We start from the raw sequence: 19,685 nt of genomic DNA, 5'->3' as shown, positions 1-19,685 counted from the left end.
TGCATCTTCCAGCTTCATCCACTCAGCTACATTATCATTTCCCCAAAACACTGTGTAATTCTTCTCACCATGAATCTCACTGCTTTCATAATTTTTCTTTCACTGTCTACACTGCTCTTGCCTGAACTTCCTCAAATGAGACCGTTTACCTTCTTCCTCAAGTCTCCCTCCTCCATGTGTCTTCCATCCTCCTCACAGGGGACTTCTCTATCTGTATTTTTGGACAACCCAGAAAGCATCACATGGAGAAGGAGTAAGACACTCTAAGAAATCTTGAAGAGCTTTATAAGAGATTAAGTCACTGGGTCCAACTGACCCAGACAAGAACCAAGAAACATTATTGATTACTAACCAATAGCCACATGTTGTATTCAACATTTATAGTGGATATTCATTTTAGAAGATTGCTTTCAATCTTTGTATTTGCTGTGTTCAGCTAATGATACATACACATGCATTGTTCTGGGTTGGGGCATAGAAGAATACATAAGTTAAGATTACAGCTATGCATTAGCTTAGGTCATAAAAGTTGGTTACATGGGCAATCCAAGGAAAGGAATGTTTGTTACATTATTCTCTTAAAGGCAAATTAAACAAACAGGCTGAGTACACCATAGGACAGCAGCCCAAGATCTTAAGTAACTTCAAAGTGTGTTAATAACTCTGGCTGTGATGTCCAGCAAAAGTTCCAGTCTCTTAGAATGTAAAAGATATTTTCATAATATTGGCCCCACCACAGTAAACAGCACTGCTGTGAACAGCAGCATTGGGGTATCTGTTCATATTCCTGTTTTTTTTTTTGTTTTTTTCAGGTATCTTTCTACTTACTTTTTTATTTTTTTATTTCTTATTATTAAGACATTTTCTATTCATTTTACATACCAACCACAGAACTTCCTCTCTTCCCTCCTCCAGCCCCCAGCCTTAACCCCCCAACCTACACCCCCCTATTCCCACCTCCTGCAAGGCAATCCTCAAGTCTTCTAACCAACACTCATACCAATTGGGAGCATGGGCCAACCTCCTTTGCTTTATAAATGTCATGTGTGTATACTATATATTGTGTGATTTTCTGCTTCTCAAATTGGGCAATAGACATGTTGAAGACAATAAAAATAATATTAAGTCACATGCAGTTTTGTAATTTGACCAACAATGACTCACAGATGGGAGGTGATGGTATATGCCTTTAATCCCTGCACTCAGGAGACAGAGGCAGGTTGATCTCTGTGAGTTTGAAGCAAGCCTGGTCTACAAAGTGAGTTTCAGGACAGCCAAGGCTACACAGAGAAACCCAGTCTCGAAAAAGAAGGAGAAGGAGGAAGAGGGGGAGGAGGAGGAGGAAAAGGAGGAGGAGGCGTCGAAGGAGGAGGAGAAAGAGAGGAAGAAGAAGGAAGAGGAGGAGGAGGAGGAGGAGGAGGAGGAGGAGGAGGAGAGAAGAAGAAGAAGAAGAAGAAGAAGAAGAAGAAGAAGAAGAAGAATTTCTCATCATAAAAATACAGTGTGTCCAGTAGAAGCTGTAAAGGTGCATGGTCTCAGTACCATACTTATCTTTGTGTGCTTATAAGAACTGACCTGTGCCGAGGACTCATCAAGAGCCCAGTCAGGAGGCCAATAACCTGGACATGGAGACTCCACCAGCACCGTATCTGAATTTCTAGACTATTCCAGCTACTATTTAAGGACACCTACTTCCAAACTCCGGAGATAGTTCAACCACCTGGCTTCTTCAGGCTCCACAGTTTTGCGCCATCTGACATTCTTCAGGGGTCACCAGCACTTACTGCATTCCTCTTAGCTCAGCTGTAGCAGAGAACACCACTGATATTCACTTAGGTAAGGGCTATTGTTTTACAGAAGTGTTCTTATCTCTGGAAAATTCACATTGAACCAATTACATAAACTCACAGAGGCTTGGAGTCACTGGAAGTCAGCCCAAGCAACCATTTATTGTGAAATTCAGAGTTTCCAATACCCACATGGCAGCTCAGTCACTTATAATTCCAGTTTCAGGGTTTCTGATGTCCCCTTCTGGTCTCCTTGGTACACATACACCATGGAGGTAAATATCCATATACACTAAATAAAAGTAAATCTTTTTAAAAAATCTATTCAGAGAGATGCATTTGAAATAGTATAGATAAATAGAAATGGAAATCTAAAAAAGTTGTAAATATAACCCACGGGAAGGTAGAAAGGGAAAAGCAGACATCAGCATTTGGTGTCCTTAGTGTTTTGGATTAATAGGTGTCTACTGGTATCTCACTCTTTAAAATTTGCAATTCCTTAATGATATGATATTGAGCAGGAGATGTATATCTCATTTTTCCAACTGGATGTCTTCTTTGGAAAATGTACTATTGATATACCTCTTTTATCCATTTTAAACTGGGTCATTGTTTTCTTCTTGAGTTTAAACTCTTCTTATTATAAGTTGGATATATATTCTTTATCAGATTTTTTTTTTCAAATTCCCTCCCATCCTGTAGTTTGTCTTCTCATTAGACATTATGTTTTGAAGAAGTTTGTATGAAACTGAATTTGGTCTGAAGATGCTTTTGTACTTGAATCCTTCCCTAAGGAACCACAACTTAAATGAGTATATAACTTAACTAAGCCTAACTTAGGGGTTTACCTATGTGACAAATTGCTGACTCTTGGCCAAGTTTCACAAATCACAGCCAGCCAATTGATCAGACCAAGTGCAAATAGAAAAATGCCAACTCTCTGTACTCACTTCCCCTTCCTAACCATAAATGCCAACCTGCCTGCTCTATTGAACATGCCTCTCTGAACTTCCCATTCTGAGAGCTGCCCAGTTTGTGAATGGCTCCTTGCTCTATTGAACTCTATTAAGTTCAACTTGTCTACATGGCTTCTTTAAGCATTTGTTTGCCTTTACACAATGACACAGACATGGAAGAGAAACATGACTCAGGAGTGCATAAGATACTAAAGAAACATGTAATTTTCAGAGCCGACTTTGAATCCAAGTTTACCTACTTTCTTCCTTGATCAACAAAGCACAGCAAGATTTTTAAAGACATAACCAAAGAACAGGACTTTGCTTTTCTGTAAGCAGCATACTGTGGGAAGGTAACACATGATCACTGAAGGCTGGTTAGGAAAGGCTCTTAAACAGTCCTCTGGTGCTGATATCCAGGCAATGGGTAGCCTAACATTGATCTTAGCAATCCTCCTCTGTTATTCCCAGTAGGTGAGGTGGGAGAGGCTTGGTAAATGTATTTTCTGCTTTGGAGGCCAGAGAGATTTCCTTAAAACTTTTTCTGTGTTTGTTCATTTGATTTTTTTTTGGGGGGGGGGGGGGGCGGACACAAGTGCTTCAAGCTGAGGGTGAAATTACCATATTGAACTGTCCTGAAGCTCTTAGCAAAAACTGTTTGAGCAGCTATTAGACCATATAAGGCACTATTTCAAACCTGAGTTGATCCTACATTTCCCAGAAAGCCTTATGCATAAACTTTCCAGTTCTCTTTATAGGGTTTCTGCTTTTGCAAAGGAAGATTTTTCTAAGCTTGCTTTAGAATGCTTGTGCCACCACTTAACAGATGTACCTCTCTAATTAGATCTTTCATCTGACCCAGTTCCTAAGCTTTGCTTCTGTTTGTCCCCACACTCAGGCTGTGGCTTATTGCCTGAGGCAAAACCCTTAGGGACTTCACTCCTGGGTCAGTGAGGCAAAACTGAAAGCATTTGTTTCAGAAAAGTCCTTTCTCGGATAGAAAGAAAGAGCTTCTCTCCTGGATAGCTCTCTGTCCTGTCCTGGTTTGGATCCTCCCTGCAAACAGGATCCCTGATGCTTGAGCATGTCTACAGCTAGAGCATGTCTACAGCCCAGAGTCTTAGCTTTCCTGATTTATCACAGTCCCTCACTCAGGGAGGAATCTGCCTGCACTCTCCTCCGGCCTTGCCTCAGGGGACTTTCCCATCCAGGTGAAACTAATTTTGTTCTTACAGAAAAAGAAACTAAGAACGTTCTGAAAAGCTTTTGAGAGAGAGATTAAGTTTTTCCCAAGAGAGAGAAAGCCCAGCAAGTTTCCTTAAGACTTCTGCTCTCTAAACTTTGGCTTCAATGGCCAGGAGGGAACTAATACCGAGGGTGAGGTGTTGCACTGCTGGTGGAGCAGAGGATTTTTGTTTCCTTCTTACCCACTGCAGGGGAAATCCCTATAGTCTGCAGTTTTTTGTTTTTTTGTTTTTTTCGTTTTAGCTGTTCCCAGGCCAAAAGCTTCCATAGGAATCTTTTCTCTGTCTGTTAAGCTCTTCTTTGATAGATATTTCCTCTGAGTCTTCCCCAGGATTTTGTGTTCCTGGCCCCATAGTTTGGCTTATCTTATCCTACTTTACCCTAAGCTTTTTCTTTTTTATATTCTTAACCCAATATTTCTATTTTCTACCTTCCTTAATTTTTATAGATGAGAGAGAGAGAGAGAGAGAGATCTATATAGAGAATTATCTAATGCTGCAGCCTTGTAGCATTTCACCCCCTAACCTATACACCAGAGAATAAAATACTGTTGCCTTCATTTTGCAATTCCTTGTCCACATGCCTACACTTGAAATGCCCCCTCAATCCTTTCACCAAGTCCTAGGGTGTTTTTTTTTTTGTTTTGTTTTTTATCTTTTTCTTTGTCTCTGTTCAGGCGCCATTTGTGGGGGACCAGCCCCCACATTTATTTACCCTTGAGGGACTCTTGAGGAAAGAGGAATAAAAGACTTAGTTAGAAATAGAGGGGAGAGAAACAGAGAAAACACAGGATAGACTCAGGTGGGCCTGGATCCTTATCCACGGGCCCAGAACTTTATTCCAAAGGTCTATTTATAACGATGCCAAGGGGTGGAGCAAAAGACCTCCCCCTTGCTAGTTACAGTCAAGTGTAGACCCTTACAAACACCTGATACTCAGGCCTGTGATCCGATCAACTACTTATGCAGTCCTGCTGGGTACAGCCACCAGGAAACCTAGTTGGCTCCAACACAACCTTATAAATTTTCTTACTTTGAGCCTCAAATGATGTCCAAGGGCATCCCCATGTGTTTTTTGAGTGACTTCCCCAGTAATGGGTAAAGAAGTTTATATATCAACTTCTGTGGTAATTCATCTAAAGTTTATTTTGTATTATAAGGCCTCAGCTCTCAGAGATTCAGTGTAGGATAAAAGGTCTGAGCCCACTTCTGGGTTTGACTATTCACCAAACCCCACCAACCCCTGAGCTCAAAATCCCACCAATCCTCACCCTGGAAATCTCCACCCTGGAAAACTCCTCCAAGAAACCCTGTGTAAGCCTGACTCCTGCTCAGTTCCCTTCTGTTCCTCACCTGAGCAGAGGCAGCCACCCTGTGTGGTTCCCAATAAATCTCTTGTGTGAGGTTTGTTGTGTGGTGTGACTCTGTGGCATTCCTTGACTCCAGACTGACAGGACATCTTTCCTCTCAGAGCTGCAACTCTTCCGTTGGGGAAACCTTTCTTAGTGCATCCTCCCATGTTCTCCAGTTTCTTGTTATCTCCTTGAAGTTTGATAGACAAACACAAACAGTTCAGTAGACATCCAACAAATATGCAACCCTGCTCAAAAGACAACCAAAAAATCACATTCAACAACAAAAAGCTTCTTTCCACTTATACTTGCTACACAAATTAACTCAGAATTTATAGATTTAGATATAGTTAATAAAAACAATACAATTTTAATGAAAAAATCACAGAGAAAAATCTTCAGGATATAGGTTTAGTTAGGCCAAGAGTTTTTTAGAGTTAGCTTGCATGATTTATAAAAGGGAACAGGATAAATTAGACCCATCAAAAGGTCTTTGGGAAAATGCATGAGAAGAAGTTTATTAAAAGACAAATTACAGACTTAAAGAAAAAAAAAAAAGAAAACTTGCAAACCACAATTCCAGTAAAGGACTAGTGTCTATACTATACTAAGAACACTCAAAACTTGACACTAACAAAGCAATTGAACGACAAACAACTAAAAAATATGAAGAAACAGTTCTAAAAAAATAAACAGATAGCAATTAAGCATGTAAGGAAGACATTTAGCATTACTAGCCACTAGGAAAGTAGAAATTAAAAACAACACTAAGACAGTAGCTACATACTTACTAGAACACCCAAAACAAAGCAAATGGTGGAACTGAGGATTATTGCTCAGTGAGGCAGCGCATGGCTAACACACACAAGGCTGTTCTTGGCTTCTCTTGTTGCTTTGACAAAATGCTGACCAAATGCAACTTGGGGAGGAAAGGGTTTTTTACATGTTACAGGTTATAGTTCATCATAGAGAGAAGTCAAGGCAGAAACCTGGAGGCAGGAACTAAAACAGAGACCTCCAAGGACCACTGCTTCCTTATACAGCCCAGTTATCATCTGTCCATAGTAGGCTAGACTCTCCTCCATCAATTATCAATGAAGTAAATGCCCCACAAACCTGCCCATAGGCCCATCTGATGAAGGCCATTCCTCAACTGAGGTGCCCTCTTCCCACGTGTGTCAAGTTGGTAACCTAGAATAGCCACCACAAAGGACTTGGGTTCAATACTCAATGTTGCCCAGAACATGCAAACAAGCAAATAAATAAGATGTAAAAATAAATAAACAACAACAAAAAGCCAAGACAAATTCTAAATTCTGGTAAAGATGCAGAGAAACTACCACTCTTACAACTGCTGGTGGCAATGTAAAATAACAAAATTATACTTTAAATGTTATAGTATTACTTGCTGTGGAATAATCCTTCTGTACACTGTGAATATGTATTACTTTCATTGGTTAATAACAAGCTGATGTGCTGGTAGTCAGGCAAGAAGTATAGGCAGGACAGCTAGACACAGAGGACTCTGGGAGGAAGAAGGGCAGAGTAAGGGGAGACACTAGGAACTACAGAGAGAGCAGGAAATACTGGAGGATAGGTAAAGCTACAAGCCATGTGGCAGAATGTAGATTAATAGAAATGGGTTAATTTAAGTTGTAAGAGCTAGTTTTAGTAATAAGACTGAGCTATTGACTATATGCCCCACAAACCTGCCCATAGGCTCATCTGATGAAGGCCATTATATAACATATAATTTGTAAGTAATATTCAGTCTCTGTGTGGTAATTTGGGAAGTAGCTACCAGTTATTTGAGAGCAGGCGGGCAGGACAGAAAAACTCTGCCTACAGATACTAGTTTGGCAGTTTCTGAAAACTAAATGTACATGGTTGGGGATGTGGCTTGGTGGTAGATGTTTGTGTAGCAAGCACAAAAACACAGAGTTTGTGTTTGATTCCTAGAGTGTGTGTGTGTGTGTGTGTGTGTGTGTGTGTGTGTGTGTGTGTACATGCACATGCACACACACACACACACACACACACACACACACATAAATCATAAATATGATTTTTTATGTTGTTCCTTGAGCATTGATTCTAGAACAAGGAAAATCTGTGCAGAAATGCTTTATGCAGCTTTACAACTCTGCTGACCATATCCAAACCATAGAACCACCCAGATGTTCTTCAGAGCACAGTTAAGTGAATTATGTTACATCTATACTTAGCAAGAAAAAGGCAATCAACTGTTGTTACACACAGCAACCTGAATGCATCTCAAGAGAATCATTCAGTGTGCTAAGTACCAATCCTCAGAGGATACATAACAATTATGCCATTTACACATTTTCAAATGCCAAAAACAGAAACAGAGAGCAAACTAGGGGTTGTTAGGGCTTAAGGAACTGTAAGAAATTGATAGGCAAAAAGGAAGCAGATGTTGTGGTATGATACTGTAAGAGATCTAATAATGTTATAAACAGCCTTCTTCACTGTATCAGTAATGATATGCTAATTTTGGTATTGCATTATCATTTTATATAAAATATATTAACATATAAACATGGGTTGAGTATATATTTAACATGTGTTTATAAGCAAAACAATATATTATTTGGTTTTATATTTTAAATATGATCACATTTAAATACTCAACATACCTCTATGTGGGTTGCTTGCTACCCTCTTCAGTATAAACTGTGCATACAACTGAAAAATGGCCAAATTAGCTAAATGGACATTTGATCGCACAGTTAGAGATCACTACACATCTATTAAAATATTTTTTTAAATAAAACAAAAATTCAATGTCAATTGCTGAGAGGACAAAGAGCAACAAGAATATTCCTTCATTGCCTGTGGGAGTGCAAAGCAGTGCAGCCATAAAAAAATAAAAATTAAAAAAAAACCAACAGTGTGGCAGTTTCTTGTAAAGTTAAGCTTTATAGATAATTAAGCACATTCATATGCATATATTAATACAGCCCATAAGTTGTCTAGTTGTTTTCTCAAGGGATAGGAAACTCATGTTCAAAGTAAAACCTGCACATAAATGTTTACAGCAACTTTTGTTATATTTACCCCCAAGCTGTAAGAAACCAAGTTGTCCTACATCCATTGAAACAATGAACTGTTCAACTCTCATGCAACGAAACAAATAAAAAGAAACAAGGGACTTGTTTTCATACAGAGACATGTACTCATAACACATAGATAAATAGTAGCTGCATTCCGCTAAGTGAAAGAAGCCATACCCAAAGGCCACATGCTGTTTACTTTATCCCTATGACTGCTGGAAGAGGGAGAACTCTAAGAGTGAAGAACAGAACAGTGGGTTGCTAGGGCTCTGAGACAGGAGATCTGCTGACTGTAACAGAGAAGCACAAAAACGTGCTTCAACTGATGGAACTGCTGTGTGTGGTGGGGGAGGAATACTGACTACCACAACCAAGTCTCAACACAGGGTTTCTGCAATGTCTGAGACATTTTGCTTATCACAACTGAGGGTGCTTTGGGTGTCTACCAGGTAGATGTCTAGGATGCTTGTTATCATTCTGAATGGAATGGATGGCCCCTTTCTCCACAACAAAGGGCTATCTGACCCTTAATGTGCTAGACTTCAGAAGCTGAGATCTATGCGTAGTCAAACTTCACACCCCAGTCCATAAAGGAGGCAGAAATAGACTCAGTGGGTTAATAATAAACAAACAGGATGTGAAGTTGGAATATGTGCTGGGAGTTCTGAGGGAAGTTAGAGAAATTGCAGGGGCATAGATATAATCAAGATATATTGTATACATAAAGTACATTTTCAAAGACTAAATAGAAATAATTTTAAACCTCAGAAGATCACACAAAGCGAGCACTAACACGTGAAGAAACTTTAAATCAACTAAAATGTCAAAAATTCATCAACTAGATATGGACATAGATTAAAGTATAGCTCATTTCACAATAAAATCAAGATCATAATGGTGAGTATCTTAACCATAAAATGTGGCAAATTTCTCCATGTATTTAGAGAGTTTTAGTATCTTACAATAAAGCCTCATAATATTTCCCATAAGCCCCTTTCATGCATTTTCTTATGTCTCTTCCTAGGGTTGGTTTTTTTTTGTTTTTTTTTTGTTGTTTTTTTCTGTCTACACTAGGTTTTATTTTGAAATAGCTTCACTAACCAACACTCCTATTGCAGGACCATAAATAAATAGAGACATGTCAGCTTCTAGAATACTTTTCCAAATGTTAGCACAGTCTTTGGATTCTGGCCAAGATAGAAGAGCAGGAGTGGAATTTACCAATTTGCCTCAAACAAACCAACTGAACAGAATCCATGAAGCTGAGTTTAATGATGCTGGATTCCAGGCAACTGGGACAGTATTCCCCGAGACAGAGAGTGACAGAAATGAGCCATACAACTTCTCAAGGTTGCCACCTTAAAAGAAATGGGAAGGGAGAACCTAGTTAGCCCTGTGGATGCACTGAAATAAGGAGTTCAAAGATACCAGGGCAGAGTACCAGAGTGAGAAGAGCATAATAAAGACAACACCAAGAGATCTGCATGAAGCCCCAGTTGTATGTTCCAAAGAACACTAGGTGCGTGCATGTGCAGAAACCACCAAAACCAGGAAAAGGATCATTTGAGAGCAGGTGAGGGAATTGGGTCCAGGACTACCACAAGGCAAAGAATAGTGCATTTTCTTGCATGATAGATTAGAAAGTGGAAAATTCATGGGTGCTGGGCAGCGTGTTGAAGACATTTGTAAAGGAGTAGTGGGGATTTATCAGACATAGATGAACTGCTCTAGAGCCACCTGACCAGCCATTGAAGTAAACTCTGAAAAGATGAAGCTGCTCCTTTGTAACTTCATTGTGTCCCAAAATAGATACACAGAAACAGGGCCACAATTGGGGGACTCTGTTGGTGGTTCCCAGTTGCAGGCCTTTCTAACACCCAGTGTGGTATATGGAGAAGACAAACGGGAAGCGCTAGGGAATTCACCATCATGTACTTGTTCCAAGATTCTTCCTATCTCCTTCTTCCTATCCTGAGCTCTTCCTGCATTTGTAGGATTATGGCCAGGGTTGTTTTGTTTTGTTCTAGCTACAAGGAGCACTGGAAGTCCTGGATACTGTACAGTGGCTCTTCTTGGTTATCAACTTGACTGCATCTGGAAAGAACTAAAACCCTATTGGTTGGATACACCTGTGAGATATTTTCTTCTTCATTAAATCATTTGAAGTGGAAAGACCCGCTTTTAACCGGGATCTTTGAGGTGGGAAGATCCACCTTAAATCTGAGCCACACCTTCAGGTGGCAGCCCACATAAAGGACATGGACAAAGGATGCTTGCACTCTTTGCCTGTTTGCTCTTGCTCTCATTGGCAAGTCCATTCTTTCACTGGCATTGGAGCCTACTTCTTTGGATTCCGACATGAACTGAGGACCAGAGCAGGAGCATCCAGCTTCATGAACTGAACAACATACTGGGGATTCTTGGACTTTCCATGGGTAGACAGCCATTGCTGTACTAGCTGGATCATAGCCTATAAGCCATTCTAATCTCTCTCTCTTTCTCTCTCTCTCTCTCTCTCTCTCTCTCTCTCTCTCTCTCTCTCTCTCTCCTCTCTCTCTCTCTCATTGCCATAGAGTTTCTTGCTGATGGAGAGAGAGAGATCATCACACCTATTCAGGTCCCAGAAGTCTTTCACATGATTTCATTCTGAGACTAGAACAACCAACTCCTCCCTTTTTGTCCCCAACACATTTTCTTAAAGTCAACCATATGAGTTTTGTTCTGTCTTGTTTACCTTTTTATTTCTTCCACAGACTGCAGCAGAGGGCTCTTTTAGGGTGACAGAAATACTTGGTATGGCAATAGGGGAGGGTTTGTCAGGTCTTCTGTGGTCCCCATGAGGCCTGTGCAGAGGTACATAGACTTAGGTTGCTATATATAGCCTGAGTAAAGACAGGTAGCCAGTTTCCTAGGCTGAACTCAAACCAAACAAGCCAGTCAGCCCAACCCACTCTTAGCATAGCTGATGTCTGCATTGCCTAGATGCCATTCTAGGGCAGTAGACCCATAATCTGAACTAAAGGCATGTTTGTTCTTGCTCTGTTCAGAGGGGCACCTTTGTCCACTTCCTGACAAGACCATAGACTGTAGAGTAATAGACCACACTCTGGATTTTGACTCTGCTATCTACTACTATGGTTGTCTGTATAAATAATTCTTAATTTCTCTGAGCCTTGGGTCAAAGAGTGATAATAACTTCTTTTTTTAATAAATTTTTTTTCTTTATTATTATGTGTTTTAAATTTTATACATCAGCCATGGGTTCCCCTGTCCTCCCCCCTCCCACCCTCACCCCCACCTTCCCCCCAGCCCCTCCCCTCCATTCCCATGTCCTCCAGGATCAAGGCAACCCCTGGGGATTCATTTAAACCTGGTAGATTCAGTACAGGCAGGTCCTGTCACCTCCTTCCAGACTGAGCAAAGTGTCCCTGTGTAAACCCAAGGTTTCAAACAGCCAGCTCATGCACTAAGGACAGATCCTGGTCCCACAGACTCGATGCCTCCTAAACAGATCAAGCTATTCAATGGTCTCATTTATCCAGAGGGCCTGATCCAGCTGGGGGCTCCACAGCCTTTGGTTCATAATTCATGTGCTTCCATTCGTTTGGCTATTTGTCCCTGTGCTTTTTGCAATCTTGGATTCAACAATTCACGCTCTTGCAGACCCTCCTCTTTCTCGACAGTTGGACACCTGGAGCTCCACCTGGGGCCTGGCTGAGGATCTCTGTGTCCACTTCAATCAATTATTGGATGAGAGTTCCAAGACGACTGTTAGAGTGTTTGGCCATCTGATCACCAGACTGGGTCAGATCAGGCTTTCTTTCGACGATTGCCAGCAGACTACAGAGGATATATCATTGTGGATTTCTGGGGACCTCTCGAGCACTCTGCCTATCAAAAAGACTCTGAGATACCACCTTACACCTGTCAGAATGGCTAAGATCAAAAGCACAGAAGACAGCTTATGTTGGAGAGGATGTGGAGCAAGGGGAACTCTCCTCCACTGCTGGTGGAAATGCAAGCTTGTTCAGCCACTTTGGAAATCAATATGGCGCTTCCTTAGAAAATTGGGAATCCATCTCCCCCAAGACCCAGCTATATCAGTCTTGGGCATATACCCAAGGTATGCTCAATCATACCACAAGGGCATTTGCTCAGCTATGTTCGTTTAGCATTGTTTGTATTAGCCAGAACCTAGAAACAACCTAGATGCCCTTCAGCTGAAGAATGGATAAAGAAAATATGGTATATATACACAATGGAGTACTACTCAGCAGAGAAAAACAATGACATCATGAGGTTTGCAGGCAAATGGATGGATCTAGAAACAATCATCCTGAGTGAGGTAACCCAGACTCAGAAGGACAAACATGGTATGTACTCACTCATAGGAGGATACTAGATGTAAAACAAAGATGACTAGACTGCTACACAACTCCAGGGGGGCTACCTAGAAAACGGGACCCTAGGAAAGACCCAAGGATCACCCAATGACAGAGAAATGGATGAGATCTACATGAACAATCTGGATGACAGTGGGAGTAATGAAGGGCAAGATTTGAAGGAAAGAAAGCTTAGGGGATCAGGAGATCCCAGCTGGATCAAGAACAGAAAGGGAGAATGAGGAATGACAGACCATGATAAATGAAGACCACATGAGACCAGGATAATAACTTCTTTATAGGTTTATCAAGATAATAAAATAGCTACCAAGCATTGGAGATAGTGCAAGTGCTCAATAAATGTCGTAATCTACCATATTACATTTAATAAGCAGACAAGAAAGTTTAGTTCTTGGTAAGTTGGGGCCTTGTGTTTGTAAGCCTGTTCTGGGCCAATACCATCTATGATCCCCATGGTGTTTATTTACAGACACTCAAAGGAGTCAGAAGTAGAACACTGAGGCACAGAAGTCTCTGAGCTTGTGATGTTAAATTCTCTGATGACAAAGACCATATCTTGCATTTCTTTTACATTCTTCATAGGATACGACTTACTCAAGTATTTCTTTTATTAAAAACTCCCCATCCACAACCCCACAAGAGAGGACTCTCTAGCTAGCACATGGTCCCTTTATTTCTTGGAGATTCAACTACAGGTTGATATTAACCCAAGCAGACTTAGCAGTCTCTCAATAATTTAGAATTAGGACAGAGTACATGGAATCAATCATATGTTGGGAGATATTAAAGTGTTTGGGGGTAGGACAGGTGTTGGCACCATGGTAATGTGGGCAGAAGCAGAAGTTACATAGGAATGAAGTTAGGGTCCTGTTGACAGGAGAAAAATAGCAAGGTGGTCAACAGACAGTGCAGCTGAACAAATGGTTCAGGAAAGGGGAAAATGAACAAATGAAGGGGAGAGGGGGTGGCTCTGGAGGACAGACTTCTAGGAAAGGGTAAGATAACTAGGTTAGACTCCAATTAAGAAAACATCTAAGGTTGGAGATGGCTCAGTGGTTAAGGGCACTTACTGCTCTTGCAGAAGAACCAAGTTTGGTTCCCAGCACCTACATGGAGGCTCACAATCATCTTAAACTCAAGTTCCAAAGGATCCAACACCCCCTCTGGCCTCCACAGGCACCAGGCACACACACACAGAGTGCACATACATACATATAGGCAAACCACTCATGCACATAAAATAAAAATAATAATGGCAAATGAAAGTGTGGAACCCATGAACTAGAATGTTACTCTAGATGACTCTGCTATAGAATGGAACCATCTGTGCTAGATGTGCAGGAGAAGCCACCACCCTCTAATCCCCATCTGGTGGTGATCCTGCTTTTGCGTAAAGACCTGATCCTAAGCCCACGTAAGTGGTCATTTGGCAAATGTCAGTTGTCCTCATTCCCTACACTACTCTCACCTGTCCCCTCTGCATGTACAGCTAAGATACTGTCCTGAAATATCCATAGGGCCAAGAGCAAAATCATGATTAGAAGTAAAAGTTCTGTGTGGCAAAGGAATTACCAAAAGTTTCTCTCAGCAAAACATGGAATTCTAGGAGCACTACACTGGGATGGGGGCAAACAAATAAGTTCAGTTGGAGTTATTCTGTAGGTTCATTTCCCAGAGATTCCACAAGCAATATGCTTATGAGTGCAGCTGACAGTGTTCTGGTTGGATTCACAGGTGGCTTATGCCAAGTTCAAATCCCATAAATCTCTGGTTGATATAGGAGTAGAGGAATTTAGGGAGATGATAATGTCACAGTGCAGTTGCTAGGTATTACATCTAAGCCCAAAGGGCAAACTTGTCACCATGAGAACATTGAGAAATGCATTCAGGAAAACAATTCTGGCATACTTAAAAAGGGCCATAGTGTCTGTCTTCTGAATACCAGAGGGGAGTGTGCAAAAAACACCAATATTTGATAAGCTTCTATCATTTTAATAAGAATGATATCATCTTGGGGTAGCAGAGACAATAACGAGCAGCCCCGAATTATTAGAGATACTTTGGGCTGATTATTTTAATAACCAACTAATTATAATTGATCATAATGTCTCCAGTGGTGAAATATAAGGGTTGTGGTACTTACCTGGGCAAAGCTCTCTGGAGGTGTAGCTCAGTAGTGGAGCTCCTGCCTAGACTATGAGAGGCCCTGAGTTCTATCCTAATAAGCACCACCATCCAATAGTAAAAATAAAGATAACAGCAGCAAGCTTTCTCTACAATAAAAGCTATTTGCTGAGTACTTACATATGACATAGGACACAAATACTCCCCTATTTTGAATATACTCTAAAAGATCCCTCCAGAAACCCATTTTTCCAGAGAAGACCCCCCCCAATTTGTTATCAGCCCTCATATCTTATTCTTTCCCTTGACTGTCCTGTTAAATCATTAACTCCTTCACACGCCTTACTCAGCAAATAGCTTTTATTCTTCCTCAGACCATCTTTCCTTTGGGCAAAATGGGCAATGAGATATCCTGCTTCAACACACCAGCAGAGATACTGCACTGCAAGTGTTCATCTACAGCTTTCCTAGAAAACTATGAACCAGGCTCATGGTTTTTTTCAAGTCAACAGGCCATAAAGATCACCCTATGTAATAGTTAATTCTAATTGTCAACTTAACACAATCTATAATCCATTGCAAAGAGAATTTCAATGTGGGATTATTTAGATCAGGTTGGCCTAAGGACATATCGATAAAGAATTATCCTGATTGTTAATTAATGTGAAAAACCTAGCCAACTGTGGGCAGAACCATTCCCTAGGCAGAGGGTGTTGGACTGTATACATATAAAGAGGTTTTAAGGACAAGCAGAACATGTATGTATTACCTCATTTCTTTTTGTACCAGACTGTGGATGTGATGTGACTAGCTACTTGGAGTTCCTTACCTTGACTTACTGCAGTGATGGACAGTAACCTGGAATTAAAAGCTAAATAAAGTCTTTATCCTCTAAGTTACTTTTTGTCATGGTATTTTATCAAAGCAGCAGAAATGAAACTATGGAAACCTATTTGGCTTAAGTGTAAGTGACGGCAGGATGACAGTGCCCTGGGAGTGAATGCCACTAGCTCGTCCATTTTATTTTCAAGGCCTGCCCAAGCCCAATTCTAAATGCTGCATGCCCATGAGGAAGGGGTGCGAATAGTGTGCCAGGCTCTTTGGCTTGCTGGGTATATGGCCAGTGTGGCTGAACAGCTACTGGTAGCCACAAAGTTGCAATTGCCAATTAGTACAGCAGTTGCTTTAAGGGACAGCTACTGAATTTAATGAAAAACAACAGTATAAAAAAAAAGAAAGAAAGAAAAACAACAGTATATGGGCACAAAACCCATGTGAGGCAGCTAGTATCCTACAGTTGATTAGATGTTCAGTCTTTATTATCGCCTAATAGCCAGTTGAAAGCTATCTCAAAATAAAGCTAGTCAAATTCCATAGCACATAGACATTCCCCCCAGACCTTATTTTTATTATCAGTTTGGTTGTTTTGATAAACCTTTGACTCAAGTTTAACAAAAAGAAAGAAAATGGAAATTTGAAAGCTTCAGTTTTCAAGAGATTTTGTTTCTTAAATGAGCCTACCCAGGTATGACCCAAAAAAGATAAAGGAAAAAGTTGAGCAGTTTGAGTCATTGTGTTATGAATTTTGAAATGGACTTCCTGCATTATGAATGCCAGCACTCTTATAACCTCTAATGTTACTCTCTTACCTTCCCAAATCAGTACTGTTGTTAAGTAACACCGCCTGTTTGTTTAGAAAACCCCAAAAGGAGTGTGTTTATTCAAGGCTCTTCTCTAACTTGTGCAGAATGGAAACAAAGAATTTTGGTGGTCACCCTGACAAAGCTACCTGGTCTTCTATAATTCTGTATGAAACAAAACTGAACCCTGCAGCAGGTTCTATTCCTGAATAGAAGGAAAGTAAGCAGAGAAATACCAGGTAAAGTTATAGTCAGGTTTCATATTCTAGGAACATAATCTGCACCTGAGTTACCTAGTAAATACAGCTTTATTCATACAGCTAGCACATAAATCTACAGTGCTACCTAGGTTCTATTATCAGAGAAAAAGAGAATTTATTTCTATTTTGCTTGCATATACACATGTACCACATGGAAGCCAGGTATTCACAGAGGCAAGAATAGGGAATTAGAATCCCTGAAACTGTAGTTACAGATGGTTGTGGACTACTATGATTTATGTGTGCTGCTCTGTCTCCACCTGGCTTCTGCTGGGGTTAAGGGGACTGAAAGGATTTTCCCTGGCCACGTGTTGCATATCTCTTAAGAAGGAGGGATGTGAGAGAATTCTCTTGATGGTGTCCCCTGCTGCCCAGGTTTGTCTGGGCCAGTGAATGGGAAGAGAATCTTGGTTCCTCAAAATGGCCTCTAAGACCAGGCTGGCAGGTGAGTTTTCCTGGTTCTATCCATCAGCCTTGGTGTCTCTGGGTAGGGCAAGAGGCAAAGAGGCTTCCCTGACTGAGCTTCCGGCTTTACCTTATCTTTGACTTTTCTGACTTACCCTGTCTAATGTCTCCTCAGAAAAGGGTGGCTGGGAAGAGAGCGTCTCCCCTTGGCTGCTTTTCTTCAACAGGGCCCCCCACTGGCCCTCTTATTTGACATTGTAAGAGAAACTCTACCAGACCTGACCCAAGACGAAGAATCAAAGATTGTGGCTACTTTCTGTTGACTAGGTGATGAAGATGCCCTGATTCTGTGGTAGTCTTCCAGCCCCATGTTCTCAGCCACCCCACTTTCCCATCCTAGCACCCTTCAGAGTTTTAGGCTGTCTCATGGCATTTCTGGATTTACAAAATTTGAAAATCAGGGATGGTGATACCTCCAGCAGTTCTTTTATTGCTTTCTCTATCCTTTGTTTTTGTTTGTTTGTTTTTCTATATGAAGTTGAGAATTGTCCTTTCAAGGTATGTGAAGAATTGTGTTGGAATTCTGATGGGGATTGCATTGAATCTGTAGATTGCTTTTTGGTAGAAAGACCATTTTTTATTATGTTAATCCTACTGTTCCATGAGCATGGGAGATCTTTCCATCTTCTGAGATCTTCTTCAATTTCTTTCTTCAAAGATTTGAAGTTTTTTAGCATACAAATCTTTCACATGCTTAGTTAGCATTATCTCAAGGTATTTTATAATATTTGAAACTTTTGTGAAAGATGCTGTTTCCCTGATTTCTTTCTCAATCTGTTTGTCATTTGTATATAGAAGGGCTGCTGGTTTTTTCAAGTCAATTTTGTATCCAACCATTTTGCTGAAAGTGTTTATCAGCTGTAGGAGTTCCCTGGTAGAATTTTTCAGGTTACTTAGGTATTCTATCATATCATTGACAAATAGCACTCCTTTGACTTCTTCCCTTTCAATTTGTATCCCCTTGATCTCCTTCAGTTGTCTTGCTCTAGCTAGAACTTTAAGTACTATATTGAATAGATATGGAGAGTGGACATCCTTGTCTATTCCCTGATTTTAGTGGAATTGAGTTTCTCTCCACTTAATTTGATGTTGGCTATAGGCTTGCTGTAAATTGTCTTTATTGTGTTTAGGTATGTCCCTTGTATCTGTCTTTCAATTGTTTATAAGGTGGGTTACATTTACTGGTTTTTGTATATTGAAGAACCCCTGCATCTCTGGGATGAAAACTGCTTGATAATGGTAGAAATTTGTAGGTAAATGTATGGAAAGGAGAAAAAAATCACCCCGAGTGAGGTAACCCAGAAAGACAAACATAGTATGTTTTCACTTATAAGTGATTATTAGATGTTAAGTAAGTGATAACCAAGCTATAATCCACGGACCCAGAGAGGTTGGATGAAGAGGAAGATCTAGGAGGATGCATGGACCTCCTTGGGAAGGGGAAATAGAATAGGTTTTATGGGTAGACTGGGGATGGGTGGGGTCAGAAGCAGGAGGAACCAGGTGGGGGGTGAAGGAGGGAGTGAGAGAATCCTGGGAGAGACAGCTAGAATTGAGGGCTATTTGGGGTTGGTGTGGAAACCTAGTGCATTGGAAACTTCCTGGAATCTATGAGGGTGATCCTAGTGAGGACTCCTAGTAATGGGGATACAGAGTCTCAACTGGCCATGTCTCATAGCCAGGCAAGACTTCCAGTGGTTGGACAGGTTGCATTTGGTTGATTTGTTGGCCAAGGGGGTCCCATGAAGATCCCCAACAACCCAGGCTGATGCTAGGACAAATGGTTGCACTCTGAAAACTGACATCAGGGCCCCATTGCCAACAACAACATCCACACAATCCATTGAACATGGAGAGGTAGAGCTGGTGCCCGCATGGAGCCTTCATCTCTACCTTTTAATCTCTTTGGCACCAGAAGGTACTCTGCAGGCTATAGGAAGAGAACCATAGACACCAACCCAGCCATAAAACCTTTGACCAACAATCCGACCTGCTTGCAAGATATGCTGAGACAACGGTAGTACAGAACTTGCGGGAGTGGCCAACCAATTTCTAGTCTAACTTGAGGCCCACTCCATAAGAGGGAATCCATGTCCTACACTGCTTGTATAGCTAGAAACTGGAGTCTGGTAAGCCCATAGACCTAGGGTAGAACCAAACACAACTGTGAAAAAAGAAAATTAAAAACCAAAACATTTAACAAACAACAATGAAGTGATTCCTAATGATATTCCGCTATACTCATAGATGAATGCCTTGTCAGTCGTCAGAGAGGCTTCTTCCCACAGAAGTTGGGACCAGATGCAGAGACACAGCCAGACATCACATAGAGAAAGCATAAATCAGAGGTCTCCATCAGGTCTCTCCTCTTGGAGGTTGG

The sequence above is a fragment of the Onychomys torridus genome, chromosome 12 (assembly GCF_903995425.1).
Source record: "Onychomys torridus chromosome 12, mOncTor1.1, whole genome shotgun sequence".
Taxonomy (NCBI): domain Eukaryota; kingdom Metazoa; phylum Chordata; class Mammalia; order Rodentia; family Cricetidae; genus Onychomys; species Onychomys torridus.
This window is presented reverse-complemented; position numbering follows the sequence as displayed.